Source organism: Eupeodes corollae, chromosome 1 (assembly GCF_945859685.1).
Source record: "Eupeodes corollae chromosome 1, idEupCoro1.1, whole genome shotgun sequence".
Lineage (NCBI taxonomy): Eukaryota > Metazoa > Arthropoda > Insecta > Diptera > Syrphidae > Eupeodes > Eupeodes corollae.
This window is the reverse complement of record NC_079147.1, coordinates 292075158-292094998: the sequence shown is the minus strand read 5'-3', so window position 1 is coordinate 292094998 and position 19841 is coordinate 292075158.

Sequence of the window (19841 nt, the reverse complement as noted above, 5' to 3'; positions counted from 1 at the left end):
AGAAGGAAGTAGGAAAGTGGGTCAGTCATGATTTTAAAAAGGATTTTATAAACATTTTGTTTCATAACTTCTTACGAACAGAGCTCAGATTCCAATGATAGCAAAGCTAATAGCTCTAATTGATGATCTTCCACTTAAGATTTAAGATAGACCAGTTTTTTGGTACAAACAAAATTTTGGAAAGTAAAACAGTTAAACGTACAGCAAAATAGAACATAAACAGTTTATAGCCACTTTCAAACACTTTATTTATGTCAAATATGCTTACTGATGATTGATTTAAAAAGATTACAAAATAAAAAATTGGATTGCGAAACAGTAGGTGGAGAACTAGGGCCTAGTGACATTACAACTTTAAACAATTCCTGTGTGTGAGTAATGTTTGTCAGTGATCGAGACCACTTACGGTTTTAAGCCGAATCCGAATGGTTAATTTGAGAAAGCACTCAGCAAAGTTTTATCTAAGGAACATTGTAATCCTTCATTTCTAAAAAAGCCTGATGGAACCTAGACAGCCTCTCCAGCCGAGTCTCTTGAGCTACTGATGAAGACGCACTTTCCCGAACCGCTTCAAACCACAGAGCTAAACGTAACTCATGTGGAGCAAGTCAATTTCCTTATAACCAGAGAAAATATTTTGTGGGCCATCAATACTTTTTTTCCTTATAAATCCCCAAGCGGAATAACAACAGCCTTACCGAATCCATAGAAGAATCGCTCGTTATGTTCGGTGTAGAAGACTTAATTCGAGAATGGATTACTTCCATGCTCAGTGGTAGGAAGATTCGAGCCTCTCTAGGCAATACAATCGCAACAAAACACGTGAGTAGGGGAATACCCCAGGGTGATGTTCTTTCGCCTCTTCTATGGCTAAATTAGAGAGATGTGGAGTGAAGGCGGTAGTCTACGCGGATGATTTGGTGCTCTTGGTGTCAGGAAAGTACACCTCTGTGATTAGTAAAATCATGGAGTCAGCTTTGAAGAAAGTAAGCAACTGGGCCACGAGTTGTGGACTTGGAGTTAACCAAAGTAAAACTGAACTGTTGCTCTTTACAACCAAGACTAAAGTACCGCCCTTCACGCTACCTCGACTCAACGGTCCAATCCTATCATTGTCTTCCAGTGCAAAATATTTGGGAGTTATACTCGACCCTTAACTAAACTGGAAACTAAATATTGAAGTAGGGGTTAAGAAGGCCTGTGTTGCCTTCTACGCCTGCAGCAAAACTCTCGGCAAAAAGTTTGGACTTCAGTCGAAGATGATTTTATGGACGTACACAGCCGTAGTACGCCCAATCTTAACATATGGCTCGATTATGTGTTGGCCTGCTCTTAGCAAAGCCTATAATATTAATAAGCTAAAGAAGGTTCAGAGTGCAGCTTGCATGGGCACCACAGGGGCTATGCGTACTTGCCCAACGGACGCCTTAAACGTTATTTTGGATCTTCTACCAATCGACTTTTTTATTAAATACATAGTTTCCTGCAGCGCTATTAGGCTGAAGGAATCAAATAGCTTGTTGTCAAAACCTTATGGTCACAGCAACACAACGAAATTGATTCACTCAGATATTATCTTGGTAGACACTGACTACTGCACTCCTACTTTGAACGTTAGTAAGGGTTTTAAGGTTATTTTCCCATCGAGAGAAGATTGGGAGGATGACATCGTGTCGATAGGTTTCGACACAACCATCTTTACTGACGGCTCTAAGATTGAGTGTGGAGTTGGTTCTGGGATCTTTTCTGAGTCCCTAAATGTAGCCAAATCCTTTAGGCTTCCTGACTTTGCTACCGTTTTTCAGGCTGAACTGCTGGCAATATCTTCACAGACAGTCAGGCAGCTGTCACAGCCATTAACTCGGCCATATCCTCATCTAAATTGGTTCATCAATGTCGCGATGAGCTTGGGAATCTGAATATTAACCTCGGTGTCACCCTGATCTGGGTTCCGGGCCATAGTGGTATCGTGGGAAACGAACGGGCTGACGAGCTAGCCAGGCAACGATCGGCCCTTCATAGCTCACTTGCGGAAATGGTTAACATTCCTTTTGGTGCTATGAAGGGTAAAATCTTTTCTATCTACCAAACTGAATCAATCTGAAGGTGAAGCAATTTACCCAACTGCATAATATCTAGGAAGATAGGGCCCACCTATAACAAAACCCGTACAAACGATTTTCTATGCAGGCCAAGGCAAGACATAGTCAGGATTGTTGCGGTTTGTACCGGACATTAGCCTATAGGAGTTCATGCAGAGAAGTTGGGTATCTCTTACAACACCTTTTGCCGTAGCTGTAGTGACCAAAGAGAAAGAGAAACGATAATCCATTTCCTCAACAAATGTCCTGCTTTGGCAAACACTAGAATGAAATACTTTGGAAAAGCATTCTTTCAAGAACTTGATGAGCTATCTGAGACAAAGATTAGAGACCTAAATTTTTTCTCAATGCGTCAAAATGGCTCTAACATAATCGCTTTGAAGCTTCTCTATCAATCTATCCCTTTTAATCAAAGGTCAAACGAGTTTTTGGTACCAAAACGGCACACTACAGCGCTAATTGGATCTCAGGCTAGGTTGCCTTGAGATCGCCATTTCAACCTACCTTGAAAAAGCACTTACCCTTACCAAGCACAAAAGTTACTCTTGGGAGATTTTTCAATTCCTCGCAAGAGGCAGTACCCGTGAAATAAAACTTAGATGGCACTGGCATGCATTGAACCCAAGACCTCTGGCATGACAGTCCAATGCACTAACCATGCAAGCTTTCGAATATTTCCCAAGTAGTGTTCACTCTTGTTCAACTATTCTTCGTCAAGTAATTCTTAGCCGTCCCACTTTTCTGCCCTCCTGTGTAAGTGGGTTCATCTTTATCAGTTGGCCCTCGTATAATATAGTCAAAGGGGTCCTGACCTTTTTTTGAGAGAAGATCAACATTGGGTATACACTTTTGCCAGGAATTTCTCAAGATATTGGGAGGCCATATATTAACAAAAGTTAGCAGCTGATGCAGTATTGGAAACAAACGTATCTTAGTCTTTAAGATAAAAGAATCGCTTCTCCACATTTTGGACATCGATCCGGTTGCAGCCTTTTGCTTTTCTGATACGGTTGTTACGTCCAGTTCAGTTCCGTAGAGGTAAATACTGCCAAGATATTCAAATTTTCTACGACCTCTTCCAGTTATCCAAAAATATTGACTTGAATAGATGAAGAAGTTCCAAAACTCTTCCTCTTAGTTTTTGCTAAGTTAATTCTCACGATTTCTGCGTCTCCAGAATCGTTGTTGTCATTTGATGGTGATTCATGATTCTATAAGAGAGGAAACATACATCGTCGCATGTTCTAGATATTTGAGGCCGGACTACAGAGTCCAAGGAATTCCTTCCTTTCCTCCCGACAAAGCTGCAACCTTCCTTTATGCAAAGTGGGAATCTTACTTGCTCACGTCAAGATGGTCTTCGATTTTTTTTTACATTCCCTCCAATACATTTTTCAACTGCGTGAAATCGCCTTTTTTGGGAACTCTCTGTTTCCCTAGCTCTCATTGAGACATTCCAGGGGCAAGTATAGATAAGTTGGAGTTGGTGTAAGCTTTCCGCAATCACAAAAAAAAAAAAACAAAGTGGAAACAAAAGTAACGCTGTATATTGTTAAAGTGATGAAGCACGACTTTTCAAGGTTCACCCTAGAACTTGCAATAAATTTAGAATTATTCAGAAAATTTTCTTGATCACAAAAATCTTTTATTAGTGTAAAATAGTCCTCGAAATCGGTTTTTAAGTTTTGAAGTGGCTGCGAATGGACCCCAGGAAATTTCAACACTTTGTTATGTTTCGTGTGGGCGAGATACTGGAGAATTCGAACGCCAAGGAGTGGAAATGGGTAATATAAGCATAAACGTGGAATACTTTTCTGATTGGAGACGACTATACCGTGCGTTGGCTATGTTCAAGCCATACATCGAAAAGTTAAAAGCCGTTGTCCGAATTAAACACATTCCAAACCAAGTGTCTTATGAAATGATTCAAGACGCTAAAGTACAACTCTGCAAATGCGCACAGATAAGTGTATTCAGCCAGGACATAGCGAACTTAGAATGTGGTAAGACTATTAACAGGAATTCAAAACTCATGCCTTTGAACGTTTACCTAGATGGTTCTGGCATTCTAAGAATACGGAGTAGAGCTGAGAATCTTAATAATCAACCAGATGCTATCGTCTTACCAAAGAATCATCACGTGACGTTCCTGATTGTTCATTCCTGGCATGAGAAGTACCACCACGTATCATATGAAACGACCATTAACAAAATCAGAGGGATGTTCTACATTCCACGAATGCGTGTACTATACAAATCTGTGCGAAAAAAGTGCCAAAGGTGCAAAAATTACTATGCTATGCCTGCAGTTCCACAGTTGGCCACCCTACCAGCTGCAATGTTAGCAGTGTTCGAGCGCCCTTTTACATTTGTTGGCATTGATTATTTTGGGCCAAGTTCTACTATAATTGGATTAAGACGCGAGAAAAGATGGGGCGTAATATTTACGTGCCTCACCGTTCGTGCCGTGCACATAGAGGTGGCACACAACCTAGACACCAGCTCATGCATTATGTGCATACGAAACTTCATATCACACCGTGGTATGCCTCGAGAAATCTACACCGATAACGGCACAAATTTCAAGGCCACTGAAAAAATTTTATGCGATGAATACAAAAACATCAACTACTCAACTGTTGCTTCCAAATACGATGGACGTAGATGGAAGTTCAACCCACCGGTAGCAAGTAACATGGGAGGGGCCTGGGAAAGGCTTGTCTGATCCATCAAAACTATATTGTATAGTATGGCTTCAATGAACTTCAACGATGATACACTGAGATGCGCGCTATGGGAGGTGGAATTCTTAATGAATTCCCGTCCCCTCACATTTGTGTCACTTGAGTCCTAAGAAGACGAAGCCATCACCCCAATCATCTTTAACTAGGCTTAACAACAGGGTACAAGCCTAAACAACATAGACCTGAGACAGCGTTGGCATCAAACCCAGGTGTTTGCTGATAGATTTTGGCAGAGATGGGTAAAAGACTACACACCTATGCTTGCTTAGCCCTTGGTGACGTGGTTGTCATCGTGGACAAAAACCTACCCCGAAACAGCTTGCCAAAGGGTATCATTGAAAGCGTAGTAACCGCGAAAGACGGTCAAGTCCGAGGAGCTATGGTGAGAACTCAAACGTAAATGCTAGAACGACCAACAAGCAAATATTTAAAATTATTTGTGTTGCTACTCAGCTTATGATATGTCGACGGCTTAGTGGGGTTGTGAAATCTTCAAACTATAAATATGTTTTATTATTATTTTTCTAATTTTCATAACTAATCTTTGTAGCTTTAAGTTGAATCACCCTGTAAATTTGATATATTTTGCAAACCCTCTTTGTAACTGAAGCTATGTAAAAAAATCTTCATGATATACCAAGCTTTCAACATAAAGAAATTGCGGTAAGAAGTCAGTCGATAAATCACGGGTTGGGTACCAACACAAATAATTTTAAAGCGCCATAAAAAAGTTTGTATTTCAATAAATTTGTTCGCTATTAAAAATTGTGTCGGCTTTACTTGTTTTTGAGAATTTCGACTCCAACATTAGTATATATGTTTAGCTTAGACCAATTGTACCATCTTGTATTTATATGTGAAGGCCTGACAAAAGTGTAGGAAATTAAAAACGGTAAAACTTCTTTTACAACAATATTTTGATATAAACAACGGTTTTAATCACAACGTACTAAAATTATTGAACGATGGTTTGAGTGTCCTTCGGATGTGGACTTCCACCTCCATTGTATTATAAACTCACTAAATTCTGATATCGAAAGCATTGCCAATGTGTAATCAAAAACCGTGTACAATTTATGGCTTCGAAAACTCAAATCTGGCTATAGTGGCAAAATCGAAATCCCACAATGCCACTATGCATTGTTGTATATGATCGATTTTGTTGTAGAATTAAGAACGGATTTCAAATAGATCACTGTATGTATTCATTTATTTTATATTTCAAAGATGGGTGCACTTACCACTGAATTATTGTTCTACCAACTAATTCTGTTGAAAGTAGACCTTCACTTTTCCGGTCTCTCCGATTCCAACCAGCATAAGGTTACCATGTAAGAGTTAATTACTTGTGAATTATTTAAATAGTTTATTTGAATTGCAAATTCATTGTCTTTTATTCAAACGAGTAAATAATACATTGGCGATGAGGATAAAACTAAAAATTAAAACAATTACATTAAAAAAGTCAATCATCCGAAAAACGTGTCAAAATGCCGTCTAATCATTTCGTTGGCAAAGTTTAAGAATTCGAAGTGAAGGAAGAAAATAAAGGCTTAATTCTGTTAACTTTAATTGGAAAAAATTGTTAAAAAATTCTAAAAGACTTAGTTACACCTAAAGAGCCTTAAAATATGAAATTTTAAGAGCTTTTGGGATCATTCAAATCAAATTTTGCACCGAGAATTAATATTCGAGCTGAGCGCTATAAATGCAACAAAACTTATCAAAAAGAAGTCGAAAGTATCAACGAATTCATCATGCATCTCAAAGCCTTAGCGAGAACGTGTGGTTTTGGAGGATACTTGTTGTCGTTGAAGCCTAATAGAGCACAGGTTGTCAAGTGCTGCGATACCCCCAGTTCAATGGAAAGCTCAAGCATTAGATGATGCGTTAACAGATAGTAGGTTCATCGCTGGTATTCGGTCAGAGGAGATTCAGAGAGCATTGTTGAACGAAACAAGCCTTGATTTCGAGAAGTGCTGTAATCTAGGTCTTACTATGGAAATGTCACCCACGGGATCGCAAGCAATATATCCAACAGTTAGTAAGCAGGAGACGAGTCTCCGAATAGAGAATATCCAACAACATCGCTCTCACAAAAATTAAAACTCAGTCGTGCCAAGTCAAAGTCGAGTAGCAGACCAAATCAGTCATCAAAACAGGAAGGAATGCAATTAAATCAGTACATCAATTACAACCAGAAGAGTCCGACAGGCTTCTTACATGGAAAAATAGAGAGCATGAGAAGCGCGCGATCGAGGAGATAGAGGGATGTTACAACAGGAATGAGGTTCGTAAATTTTACCAAAAGTTAAAAAAAAACTTCCAAGGGTACCAGCCACGAACCGAAGCCTGTAAAGCCGATCAGGAGAACATCGTAGTAGAACCGCAGTCGATGCTGAGAATATGGAAAGATCACTTCTCTAAATTATATAACGGCGATGACGAACCGAATTCCGCTGTAAGGGAGATAGAACCACTCAACCTCGGTGACGCAGATCAACAATTCCTCCTACCCGAGCTTGACGAAGTGAAGATATCTAAACTTAAGTCAAACAAAGCTGCTGGAGCTGACGGCATCGCTGCCGAACTATTCAAAGCAGCAGGCGATGACTTGGTAGGGAGCATCACCAACTGATCTGCAAAATATGGTAGGAAGAAAGCATGCCCGATGAGTGGAATCTCAGCATAGTGTGCCCGATGTATAAAAAAGAGGCCCTCTAAATTGCGCCAACTACAGAGGCATCAGTCTCCTTAACATTGCGGATAAGATCCTCTCTGCCGTATTATGTGAACGTCTGAAGCCATTCGTCAACAACTTGATAGGTCCTTATCAGTGTGGCTTCAGACTAATAAAGACCACTATCGACCAAATATTCACACTACGGCAGATCTTGGAAAAAATCCGGAAGCTTCAAATTGATACCCACCATCTTTTTATCGATTTTAAAGCCGCGTATGACAGCATCTATAGGGAAGAGCTCTACCGAGCAATGTCTAGTTTTGACATCCCTGTTAAACTTATCCGTTTGTGCAGAATGACGATGGAGAATACACGCTGCTCTATCAAGGTCGGAAAAGATCTTACCGATGCATTTGATGTCAAAAAAGACAAGGCGATGCCCTGTCATGCGACTTCTTCAACATCTTTCTGGAAAGAATTGTGCAAAACTCAACCGTCAACACTAGAGGCACAATCTTCCAAAGGTCCATCCAATTACTCGGATACGCAGATGATATTGACATAATTGGAAGATCAAAGCGTGATGCAAGTGGAGCGTTTTTGAGCATTGCGAGGGAAGCGAAGAAGATGGGTTTAATGGTCAATGAGGGCAAGACCAAGCATATGCTGTCATCAAAAAAGGACACTGAACGACGACGTTTTCGACAAAACGTAACCATGGACAGATATAACTTGGAGGTAGTTAAGGACTTAGTCTACCTAGGCACCGCTATCGATACAGACAACGACACCAGCGCTGTAATCAAACGAAGAATAACTCTTGCAAATCGCTGCTTCTTTGGACTTAGAAGGCAATTGAGAAGTAAAGCCCTCTCTTGAGCATGTAAAATCACCATCTATAAGACACTCATCATCCCGGTTCTCATCTATGGCTCTGAGGCCTGGACCCTGTCAAAGAAAGATGAGAGCGTCTTAGGATGCTTCGAGAGAAAAATTCTTTGGGTGATTTTTGGTCTCGTACGCATAGATGGAGAATGGAGGAGAAGATATAACGAACTGTACGGGCTGTACAGCGACACTGACCTAGTAAGCAGAATTAAAGTCCAACGGCTTAGATGGCTAGGTCATGTAGAGCGGATGGACATCAACGCTCCAGCCCGGACGGTCTTCGAATCCAATCCCGAGGAACGGCGCAGTAGAGGAAGACCGCAACTCAGGTGGCACACCCAGGTGGGAGAGGATCTCAAGCAACTTGGAGTGCTAGCCAGCTAGCTAGGGACCGAGCTGGCTTGAGACGCATGTTGGTTGAGGCCTAGGTCCGTACCGGATTGAAGCGCCATCTTAAGTTAGTAAGTAAATAAAACATGCGTAAGTGGTATTTGCATTGAGGGCGGTTTCAGTTCTAGGTATGTGCTGCACGATTTATCTCTTATGGAGTTATCACATATTTAACATGGCATAAAAATGCTGCTAAGTGTTAAGGTTTGCTTCAAAATTAAAGTATAATTTGCATACTATTCCCATAACGCAATTGAGTCTTTTGGATAGAAATAGAGCTATAAAGATGATAGCCGATCGATCTTACTGAGATATTCGTTACTCTTGAACTCTGTCATGGGTTTTATCCCCATTATTGTTATGTCGACATTTTTATAAATAATTCTCTAGAAATAGTCAGTTTTGCATCCCGCCCCTTAAAAGATTAAAACGTAATTCATGAGTTTATATTTGATCTTAATTTCGGACGTACTGGTAATTACAAGGATTCATTCTTTTCCCGCACTGCATAAATGTATAACGGTTTACCAGACTCAATATTTTCCACTTATAACAATGTTCAGACAATCAAAACTAATGTGCATCAGTATCTCCACTGAAGTTAATTATTACAAGGGTATAAAAAACTCTTTGAGTGCACGCGCAAGATTAAAAAAAATCATTTTTTAGAGATTTTATTTCGCTTCTATTTCCCAGTAGAGTCTATACATTTTATTTAGCTTGGATTTTCGGAATAGTTCATTTTTTAATTCCTGTTTGCAACAATTTCAAATTTTGGTAAAATGCATCGAGTAATATTTTTTGTTTCGGATGTGATAAAAACATTTTGATATAGTTTACGTTCTATTCCTCCCAATTTTGACCCACATCTATAACGTCATTCAGTATCATTCAAGCTAAGAGTTGAAAAACCCCGAAAGAAAGCGTTTAATATTGAAAAAAGTTGTCCAACAATGGTTGTGACGCGGTTATGGTATAAAATATTAAACATTTTTAACTTAAAACGATAATTTTATGTTAATTATGAAATAGTACCTATAGATCCAGCTTTTGGTAAGCTCTAGATTTTTGTACTTTTTCTTAGGTATTAAGATGCGACTTTGCATAAAATTATCAAAATAGGTGGAGATTAGTGAGTATTCATATAATCAGCGTACGGGTACAGTAAAAAGTGATTTAATCTTGATGCTGTAGTGAAAGTTCTTCATTCGACAATATTGGGAACATTTTATGTGTAAACCGAAAAGTATAAGCACTTGTAAGACCTCCAAAGGCAAGTTCACGGATTAATTGTTGAGCCAGCAATTTAAGAAATCAAAATCATCTAATTGATTCACAAGCCTATTTTTTAACTCTCTATATGATAAGACTACAAAGTCTTATAAATTAAATTATTGCTCTTATTTACCTCAACTATTTGTCGATGTAACTATTCTAAAGCTATTTATTCCATCTATTTAGGGAATAAGAAAAACAAAAACCAACACTCTACTAAAATTATTTATAAACCTTGAATAAAGTTCCTGAAATTCCGTCTCTCTGGATATGCATCACGTACAATTTGTGCATCTTCTTCCATATATTCCATCACATTAAAAACAAAAACAAAAATCTCTAAAAACACACTTGATGGTAGGTTGGAACTACTCGTACCTTCAACCAATTTTGATAAAATCCCTAGATTCTCATCTTTTCTTTTGTGTTTTTTAAAACCTTTTATAAAACCTTAAAAACTTTATCTTGTTTGATCAACCTGCTGGCTAAGGGTAGGTAGGTACGCCTCTATTCCTATCTTCTTACCAACATCTAAAATGTACATATTTGTATGGGTACACAGGTACACACATAAAATAGAGCAAAGACCAACAACTAAAGAATTGCATAACAAAGATGTTTGCGGCTTCCTTAGCAAACACCTCTTCCGTAATCTTCATGTCAAACATTGCTCCATCTTACTCAAGTTCAGGCTCCTTTTTATTCTGACATATTTTCCTATATAGCTATTTTCTCAAGTCCTTCCTCTTGCATCTCATCTTAACAAAAGTAAAATAATAACAAAAAATGAAGAAGAGTAGAGAAGAGAAGAAGAGGGTTTATGTTTGTGTATAGTTTTTCCAAGGAAAAGCCGGTAAAATCCCTGAAGTAAATATTTAATAGATATTCTGACACAATGTTGAACTTACAACACAGAAGGATTCTAAGGATCTTCCAACCTTCTGTGTGCCTGTGCTGTTGCAAAAACTAACGCTAAGATCTTAAAACTCCTCCTGTGCATCAATGTGCAGCTGGTTATAGCTGCTTAAGAAATGGCATACCTTTCTTACTCCCATAGAATACCTATCTAACCTACATAATATAGTATATACCGCATTTAGCACATCCTAGCGCTAGAAATGATGTACCTACGTAACGTACCTTCCTACGTACCTATATAAAGTTAAAACTGTTTACCTTAATTAAAACTTTAAAATTCTGCAAACGGCACAATCACATGCGGACTAAGTTTGTGCATATATACTTTTCATATCCTGATGTGATGGCAGCTTTATACATCCATAGCAACCTTTGTGTACCTTTATAGGTCCTGATGGGGTGATGGGGGAGACCTATCTAGAAAAAGGATGTTTAAAAAATCAACACAACTTTTAGGGAGCCTTCTGGTGAGCATCAAGACGAACGAACAAAAAAAAATAACAAGTTCTACTTCCGTTTATCGCACAACTAAACTCATACTCAACTCATATCCTTTCCTATCCTATAGGAGTCATCATCTTTGTATCCTTTTGCCTACGAAGGTACTAACAGGTATCCCTTGCAACTTGCAAGTTTGCGCTTCTGTTAGCGAATGCTCTTATAACGTTGAAACGCGCGCGAGAGCATGTCATTTTCACACTTCCATCTGTCTGCGTATTATAAAGGATTCTGATGTTTCTGGAACTTTTTTCCTAGGAAGTTGTTACGTTACATGAAATGAGTAGAAGAAAAACGAGGCTTACCAACCAAATGCTTATTCTAAAAGCCACATTGCATACGGATAAATGGTTCCTGCACGCGTTACCCCGAGAGTTTGCTCTTTTAAAAGTTTTTCTAAAGCCCTCTTTAGCCGAGCCCCTTTTTTTATCCTATCCCTTCCTATCCATGTATGCAAATGAGCTCACGAATAAGCTTGAAAATTAAACATTAAGGATGATGTCCTTTTACCTAGGGTTTAACCCATATGCGGCTGACTTCCTGTGTCTCATACATACAGGTATACGCTCGTATTCTAGGATGTGATGCCAGTGGGCATCATCACAGATCCATCTGCATCTACCTCTGCATCTAGGTATACAACTTTCAAAGGACCTTCCATCATATAAGTGTGTATTATGACGACGATAATGAAGGCATATTGCAGTTGTTACGCGGTGTGGCGGCTCCTGATGCGAAAAGGCTCAATTGAATCTGAAGGTGGCGCGATAATGACGGCTGCATCATCATCATCATCATCATCGTTCGTCGTCGACATTGTCGTAGTCGTCGTCGTAGTGCTTAATGTAAATTTGCGTCCGTTTACCTTGCGGAAAAGTACGGAATGTGTACGCAGTGAGAAATGAAAAGCTATGGAGCAATAGCTTCGCACCGCCACTCACCATCACCACAGCAGCCAGCCAGTCGTATAGCAGCACAAACATAAGTCCTGAAAACTACAACTATTCTTAGAGAAACACAACTTCTGGAGAGGAGCTGGAGAAGGAACAGGAACAGAAACAGGAGCAGTAGTCGAAGCCGGAGTCAGCCCAGCGTGATGATGGAAATTATGATGAAAAGGATCATGACGGTTGTTACTCTCGTTAGAAGTTTTGCGTTTTATGATTATGGAATTGAAACGTAAAATTTTCCTTATTTAATTGCAGGTATTATAGGTAACGTTACCGTTACCGTTTCCTATAGATAGAGGTACGTAGTTGTTCGTTAAAAACTAAAGTTGTAGCTATGAAGAAATATGAATATAGCGGTATATAAGAATTACTACTTACTGCTTGGTTAGTTTTAGTAAAAGTTTATTATTGTTTTCTTTTTTGGTAGTACTTTTTTTTTAAAGTATGATGGTTAATTAAATGGAATTTTAAGTGGCGAAAAGACTTGAAGGCATTGGAAAGTTGTATATAGGTACTCCATAGTTGGTTATTATGATGGGATAGATGGTAAAGTAGTTTTCAGGTGTGTGTGTTTGTGCTTTGATGATGAGTTTTGGATACAAATAAATTTTGTATTGTTTTGCGTGGAAAAGTCTTGAAGTAGAACGAAAAGTTTGAAAATTTTAGTTTTCATTTTGTGAGGTTGTTGGACTCTTTTGAGGGTTTTTACAACTAAGAGAATCGTTAGTTCTTAATGAATTACTGTTAAATATCAATATTTATAATTTCAGCGCACATTGAACTTGAAGTGTAAAAGGTATGAGTTCCGCAAAAAAAATGTGGTAATTCGTTTTTAAAATCTTGGAGTTTATATGAAAAATCAATTTTTCCGAAATTTTAAATTTTTGAAAATGAGTTCAATTAAGTTAAAACCTCGCCTGTTAAAGAAACCAATTTTTTAAAATAACGGAAGGAAAGTGACATAGTTTACAAATTTTGAATGAAGGTATTTTCAACATTTTATCACTGAAGAGTTGTAAGCTAAATACCAGCATTTGCGGCTTAGACACTAAAGTCGAGACTCTTCATAAAAAATTTCAAATTTTTACTTGCGACATGTAGGATCCTTAAGGGGGATCAAACATAAAAAATGTGGTGCAGCGGTTTTGTCCAGCTTTCAGTCAATCTCTCTTTTTTGAACCTTCTGCTTAATCTGTTGTGTCGATTGAGTTCAAACTTAGATGTTAAGGATTTAAGCAGATATTCGCTTTGGGAGTTAATTTTAAATTTGTATAAGACCAAAAATAACATTTTTTGAAAAGAAATCGAAGATCGAAATTTTCTAAAATCGTTCAATTTACACATTTTTATCAAATTTTCTTTCTTTTGACTTGGGTTTTTTCAATCCAAATTTTTTCTAAGCAACTAAAACACCAATCTTAACAATTTTTTGATAATCAAAAATATTACATTGTATTATTGGATTTTAAAAAATTATTAACTTCCCATAGGAATTTTTTGTAATGATTTTTTGATTTGTCGATTTGAAAATTTTTACATTTCTCGACATTTCAAGGTCCTGGAGTGGAAATAAAAGATTTGTATAAAGATATTTGTGCGTGCGTGTGTATGTACGTTCGTACGTTCGTACGTTCGTACGGTCGCTACGTTTTTTTCGTCGTCCATAGCTCAAGAACCAAAAGAGATATCGATTTCAAATAAATTTTTTTATACAGATAATGAGGCAGAAATATGCACAAAGGGCTCTCAAGAAAATTGAATGCTAGGGTAGAGACGCTAAAGACTTTAAACTTTATATTATATAGTGTGACGTGATACCAAACCAGTATATTTTTGGAAACAAATTCAATAAACCATTTTTTTTATAATCAAAAAAAAACTGAAAAAATGTGTTACCCCTAAAATTTTACGAATAAAAAATGATTTCATCTCCAAAACAATTTTGTGCAACGAAAAATAACGTTTTTAACATCTGGTGGAATTTTGAAACAAAAGAAAAACAAATTGACAGTTTTTAATAAAATAGAAAAACTTAAAAAAAAACATTACTCAAAGTTCATAAAAATTGAATTTCGACTCAAATATCTTTTCAAAACATGAGATTATGGCTTACAACTTATATTATATTATAAAAAATACTGTTTTTAACATTCAGTAAAATTAAAAAAAAAAATTGAGAGTTTTTTTTACAAAAAAAACTAAAAACCTAAAACAAAATGACTAAAAGTTGGTAAAATTTGATTTTTGACTCAAGTATCTTTTTTAAATTTGTGATTATGGCTTAAAACTAATTTTGACTTATAAGAAATATTGTTTTCAACATTCGGAAAAAAATTTGAGAAAAATCAAATTGACAGTTTTCTTACAAAAAATAAAAACCTAAACAAAAAAAATGAAGACAAGTTCTTACAAAATTGATTTTCGACTCAAATATCTTTTCAAAACATTGAGAAATTGGCTTCAAACTACTTTTATATTTTAAAAACTATTGTTAACATTCATTAAAATTTTGAGAAAAATGTAATTGACAGTTTTTTTTACAAAAAATTTACAAAAAACTTGGTAAAAATTTACTTTCGACTCAAATAGCTTTTCAAAAATTAAAAATGTTGTCTTCAAACATTTTATATTTCACAAAAAATATTGTTTTCTATTTTTTTTTTAAATTCAACTGTCCAATTTTTCCTATGTACATTGGATTCCAAAGCTGAGGTAATTTCATCGAATCCGGGATCTTACTAAGAAATGTAGCTTTAGTAAAAAGGTCTTTCCTTAATTTGTTAATGTTCATTATTCTTTTATTAATGGTTCGTTCCTTGTTTCTCGATCGCTTTGATTAACGTTTTTTGTCTGGTGGTGTTTGTCCACGGCTTTTAACTAGCTTATCAACGGCTTTTAAACGGTACTTCTACTTCTTTTAATTATTGTATCAACGGCTTTAAACTGGCTTATCAACGACCTTAAATCTTTGTATTAACAGTTTTTAATCTGCTTATCAACGTCTTTTAACCGGTTTATCAATGAATTTTTATCGACTTATCAGCAGTTGTTTACCGGTTTATTAACTTCCCATAGGAAGTTATTGTAATGGGTCCGATTTGTCAAATTGAAATTTTGACATTTCTCGACATTTCTAGGTCCTAGAGTCGAAATAAAATATTTTTAAGAGATATCGATTTCAAATAAATTTTGTTATACAGATAAAAAGGCAGAAAGATGCAGAAAGGGCTCTCAAGAAAATTGCGTTAGTGGTTTTTTACCATAGCAGTTTGAAAAAAAGGTGAAAATTCTGGTTAACCCTAAATATCTTACGAACCAGAAACGCTATAGGCTCAAATTAAATTATATATGATATATTGTAACGTGATATCAAAGAAGTATATTTTTTGAAAAAAAGTCCATTCAACCGCTTTTTGTATGAATCAAAAAAACTTGTCACATCCAAAATTTTAGGACTAAAATATGATTTCATCTCCAAAACAATTTTGTGCAACGTAGAATAATCTTTTTGATATCTGATAAAATTTTGAGAAATATCTAATTAACAGTTTTTTTTAATAAAAAATACAAATCTAAAAAAACATTACTTAAAGTTGGTAAAAATTGAATATCGATTCAAATATCCTTTCAAAAACTTGAAATTTAGGCTTCAAATTTATTTTATATTATAAGAAATATTGTTTTCAACATTCCGAAAATTGGTAAAAATTTATTTTCCACTCAAATATATTTTCAAAACTTTGAGATATTGGCTTTAATTTACTTTTATCTTTAAAAAAATATTGTTTTCAACATGCAGTAAAATTTTGAAAAAATCGAATTGACAGTTTTTTTACAAAAAAATTAAAAACCGAAAAAAAAATAACAAAAGTTGGTAAAAAATGATTTAAAAAAAAAAATGTATAACAGTTGGTAAAAATTAAATTTCGACTCAAATATCTTTTTAAAAATTGTAGATATTGGCTTTAAACTACTTTTATCTTTCAAATAATATTGTTGTTAACATTCAGTAAAATTTTGAAAAAAATCGATTTGACAGTTTTCGTACAAAAAATTAAAAACCCAAAAAAAAATTTAACAAAAGTTGGAAAAAATTGATTTTTGACTCAAATATCTTTTCAAAGATTTTAAATATTGGCTTCAAACTAATTTTATGTTATAAGAAATATTGTTTTCGACATTCGATAAAATTTTGAAAAAAATCTAAATTGCATTTTTTTAACGAAAAATAAAACTCTAAAAAAAAAACAATATTTAAACTTTATAAAAATTTACTTTCGACTCAAATAGCTTTTTAAAAATTAAAAATATTGGCTTCAAACTTATTTTATTTCACAGATCATATTGTTTTCGATATTCAGTAATTTTTATATAAAAATCCAACAGTCCGTTTTTTCATAAAAAATAAAATCTACAAAAAATATTACCAAAATTTAGTAAAAATCGATACGAGTACATATAGACAAACTGTTAATCAAGACAAATCCACAGCCGGGATGGAAAGTTATCAGTGTGGGTTGAATCCCAGCATATTTTTGTTTCATTTTATGTTGGTCTGACGAAAGCATATTTTCGACAAGTTCAACATAGTTGTCACTGCTCTTATTTCTTAGAAAATTAGCAACTACGAGGCGAAAATCATATCAGGCTTTTTTTCCCCACCGTCTAGAACCAAGTCAAAGTTGACATCTTGAAATAAATCTCTTATCTGCAGACTGACGAATATGCCTTCTTTGACTTTAGCCTCACTTATTCTTTTGAATTTTCGGCGAAAGTATTCAAAAGCAGCTCCAACTCTGTCCATTGCCTTTACGAAGTTTTTCATGAGTCCTAGCTTCAACTGCTTTAAACTGGCTTATCAATGACTTTAAATCTTTGTATTAACAGTTTTTAATCTGCTTATCAACGTCTTTTAACCGGTTTATCAATGACTTTTTATCGACTTATCAGCAGTTGTTAACCAGTTTATTAACTTCCCATAGGAAGTTATTGTAATGGGTCCGATTTGTCAAATTGAAATTTTGACATTTCTCGACATTTCAAGGTCCCTAGAGTCGAAATAAAATATTTTTAAAAGATATAGATTTCAAAAAAAATTTGTTATACAGATAATAAGGCAGAAAGATGGAGAAAGGGCTTTCAAGAAAATTGCGTGGGTGGTTTTTTACCATAGCAGTTTGAAAAAAAAGGTGAAAATTTTGGTTAACCCTAAATATCTTACGAACCAGAAACGCTATAGACTTAAATTAAATTTTATGTGATATATTGTACATGATATCTAAGAAGTATATTTTTTGAAAAAAGTCCATTTAACGGTTTTTTGTATAAATCAAAAAAACTAAAAAAAATTTGTCACCTTCAAAATTTTAGGACTAAAATATGATTTCATCTCCAAAACAATTTTGTGCAACCTAGAATAATCTTTTTGACATCTGATAAAATTTTAAGAAATCGAATTGACAGTTTTTTTTAATAAAAAATACAAATCTAAAAAAAAAATTACTCAAAGTTAGTAAAAATTGAATATCGATTCAAATATCTTTTCAAAAACTTGAAATTTAGGCTTCAAATTTATTTTATATTATAAGAAATATTGTTTTTTAATAATAAATTGGTAAAAATTTATTTTCCACTCAAATATCTTTTTCAAAACTTGAGATATTGGCTTTAATTTACTTTTATCTTTAAAAAAAAATTGTTGTCAACATTCAGTAAAATTTTGAAAAAAATCGATTTGACAGTTTTCGTACAAAAAATTAAAAACCTAAAAAAAATTTAACAAAGGTTGGAAAAAACTGATTTTTGACACAAATATCTTTTCAAAGATTTAAAATATTGGCTTCGAACTAATTTTATGTTATAAGAAATATTGTTTTCAACATTCGATAAAATTTTGAAAAAAACTAAGTTACATTTTTTTAACGAAAAATAAAACTCTAAAAAAACAATATTAAAACTTGGTAAAAATTTAACAAAGGTTGGAAAAAACTGATTTTTGACACAAATATCTTTTTAAAAATTAAAAATATTGGCTTCAAACTTATTTTATTTCACAGATCATATTGTTTTTGATATTCAGTAATTTTTATATAGAAATCCAACAGTCCGTTTTTTCATAAAAAATAAAATCTACAAAAAATAGTACCCAAATTTGATAAGACAAATCCACAGACGGGATGGGAAGTTATCAGTGTGGGTTGAATCCCAGCCTCTTTTTTTTTCATTTTATGTTGGTATGACGAAATCATATTTTCGACAAGTTCAACATAGTTGTCACTGCTCTTATTTCTTAGAAAATTAGCAACTACGAGGCGAAAATCATCCCAGGCTTTTTTTCCCCACCGTCTACTTTTTTTATATTTTTATAAGATTCCTTCATATGCATAACCAAAAGAATTCGAAGGTAAAATATTTTGGTTATGTAGCAACACAGTTTTTAAGCTTAAATTAGAGCTATCCATGAAAAGTCTCCATTCACTCCGTTTATACGTTATGTGAAGGGCATTGCAAAAAACTAAACTTTTATCCATTTCAAAATATATCTGCAACTTTTTTTGTCAAGTACGTTAAGATATTATAACCTTCCTAAAAGATTCCAATGTTGCAACCTCGAGCCTTGAACTTCTGCTTTGTTCTTGGGCAATTCTAGGTCCCTATAACAGGATCATTCAATTCAGCTTGACATTGAAGAAATTGTTGGTGAAGCAGGTGTAGGTTTTATTTCTTCTTCGTCAATGTGAGGGCTTTTTGGAATCGGGTGAAGATCGCTGTGTGGAAGAGGCCGAGTAGCCGATGGAACATTTGCATTTATTTTGGAAAATCCCTTGCCTTTTGAAATATGAGTGGTGAGGCAGAAATAACAATCCGTTGCATGACTAGTTGATCCTCGCCACTTCATGAATACTGCGAACCGAAACTTCCCCATCTAGCTCGGTCCATAGCTATATATCTCCAGTTCGCGCTGTCCTGTGGGTGTGCATTTCCATGCGCTCTACGTGTCCCAGCCATCTTAGTCGTTGGACTTTTACCCTTCTGGCTAGGTCCAAGTCGCTGTACAGCCCGTTCAGCTCGTCGTTCCATCTTCTCCTCCACGCACCTTCGATGCATACGGGACCGTAGATCACACGAAGATCTTTTCCCTTGAACCGACCCAAGATGCTTTCATCCGCTTTTGTCATAGTCCATGCTTTTACACCGTATATATAGGACGATAAGGGTCTTATATAGCAACACTTTGGTCCCTCGAGAGAGGACTTTACCAATCAATTGCTTTCTTAGTCCAAAGAAACAGCAGTTAGCAAGAGTATTTCTGCGTTTTATCTCAGCGCTGGTGTTGTTTCTTCGTTTACAGCGGACCCTAGGTAGACGAAGTCCCTTACTACCTCAAAGTAAT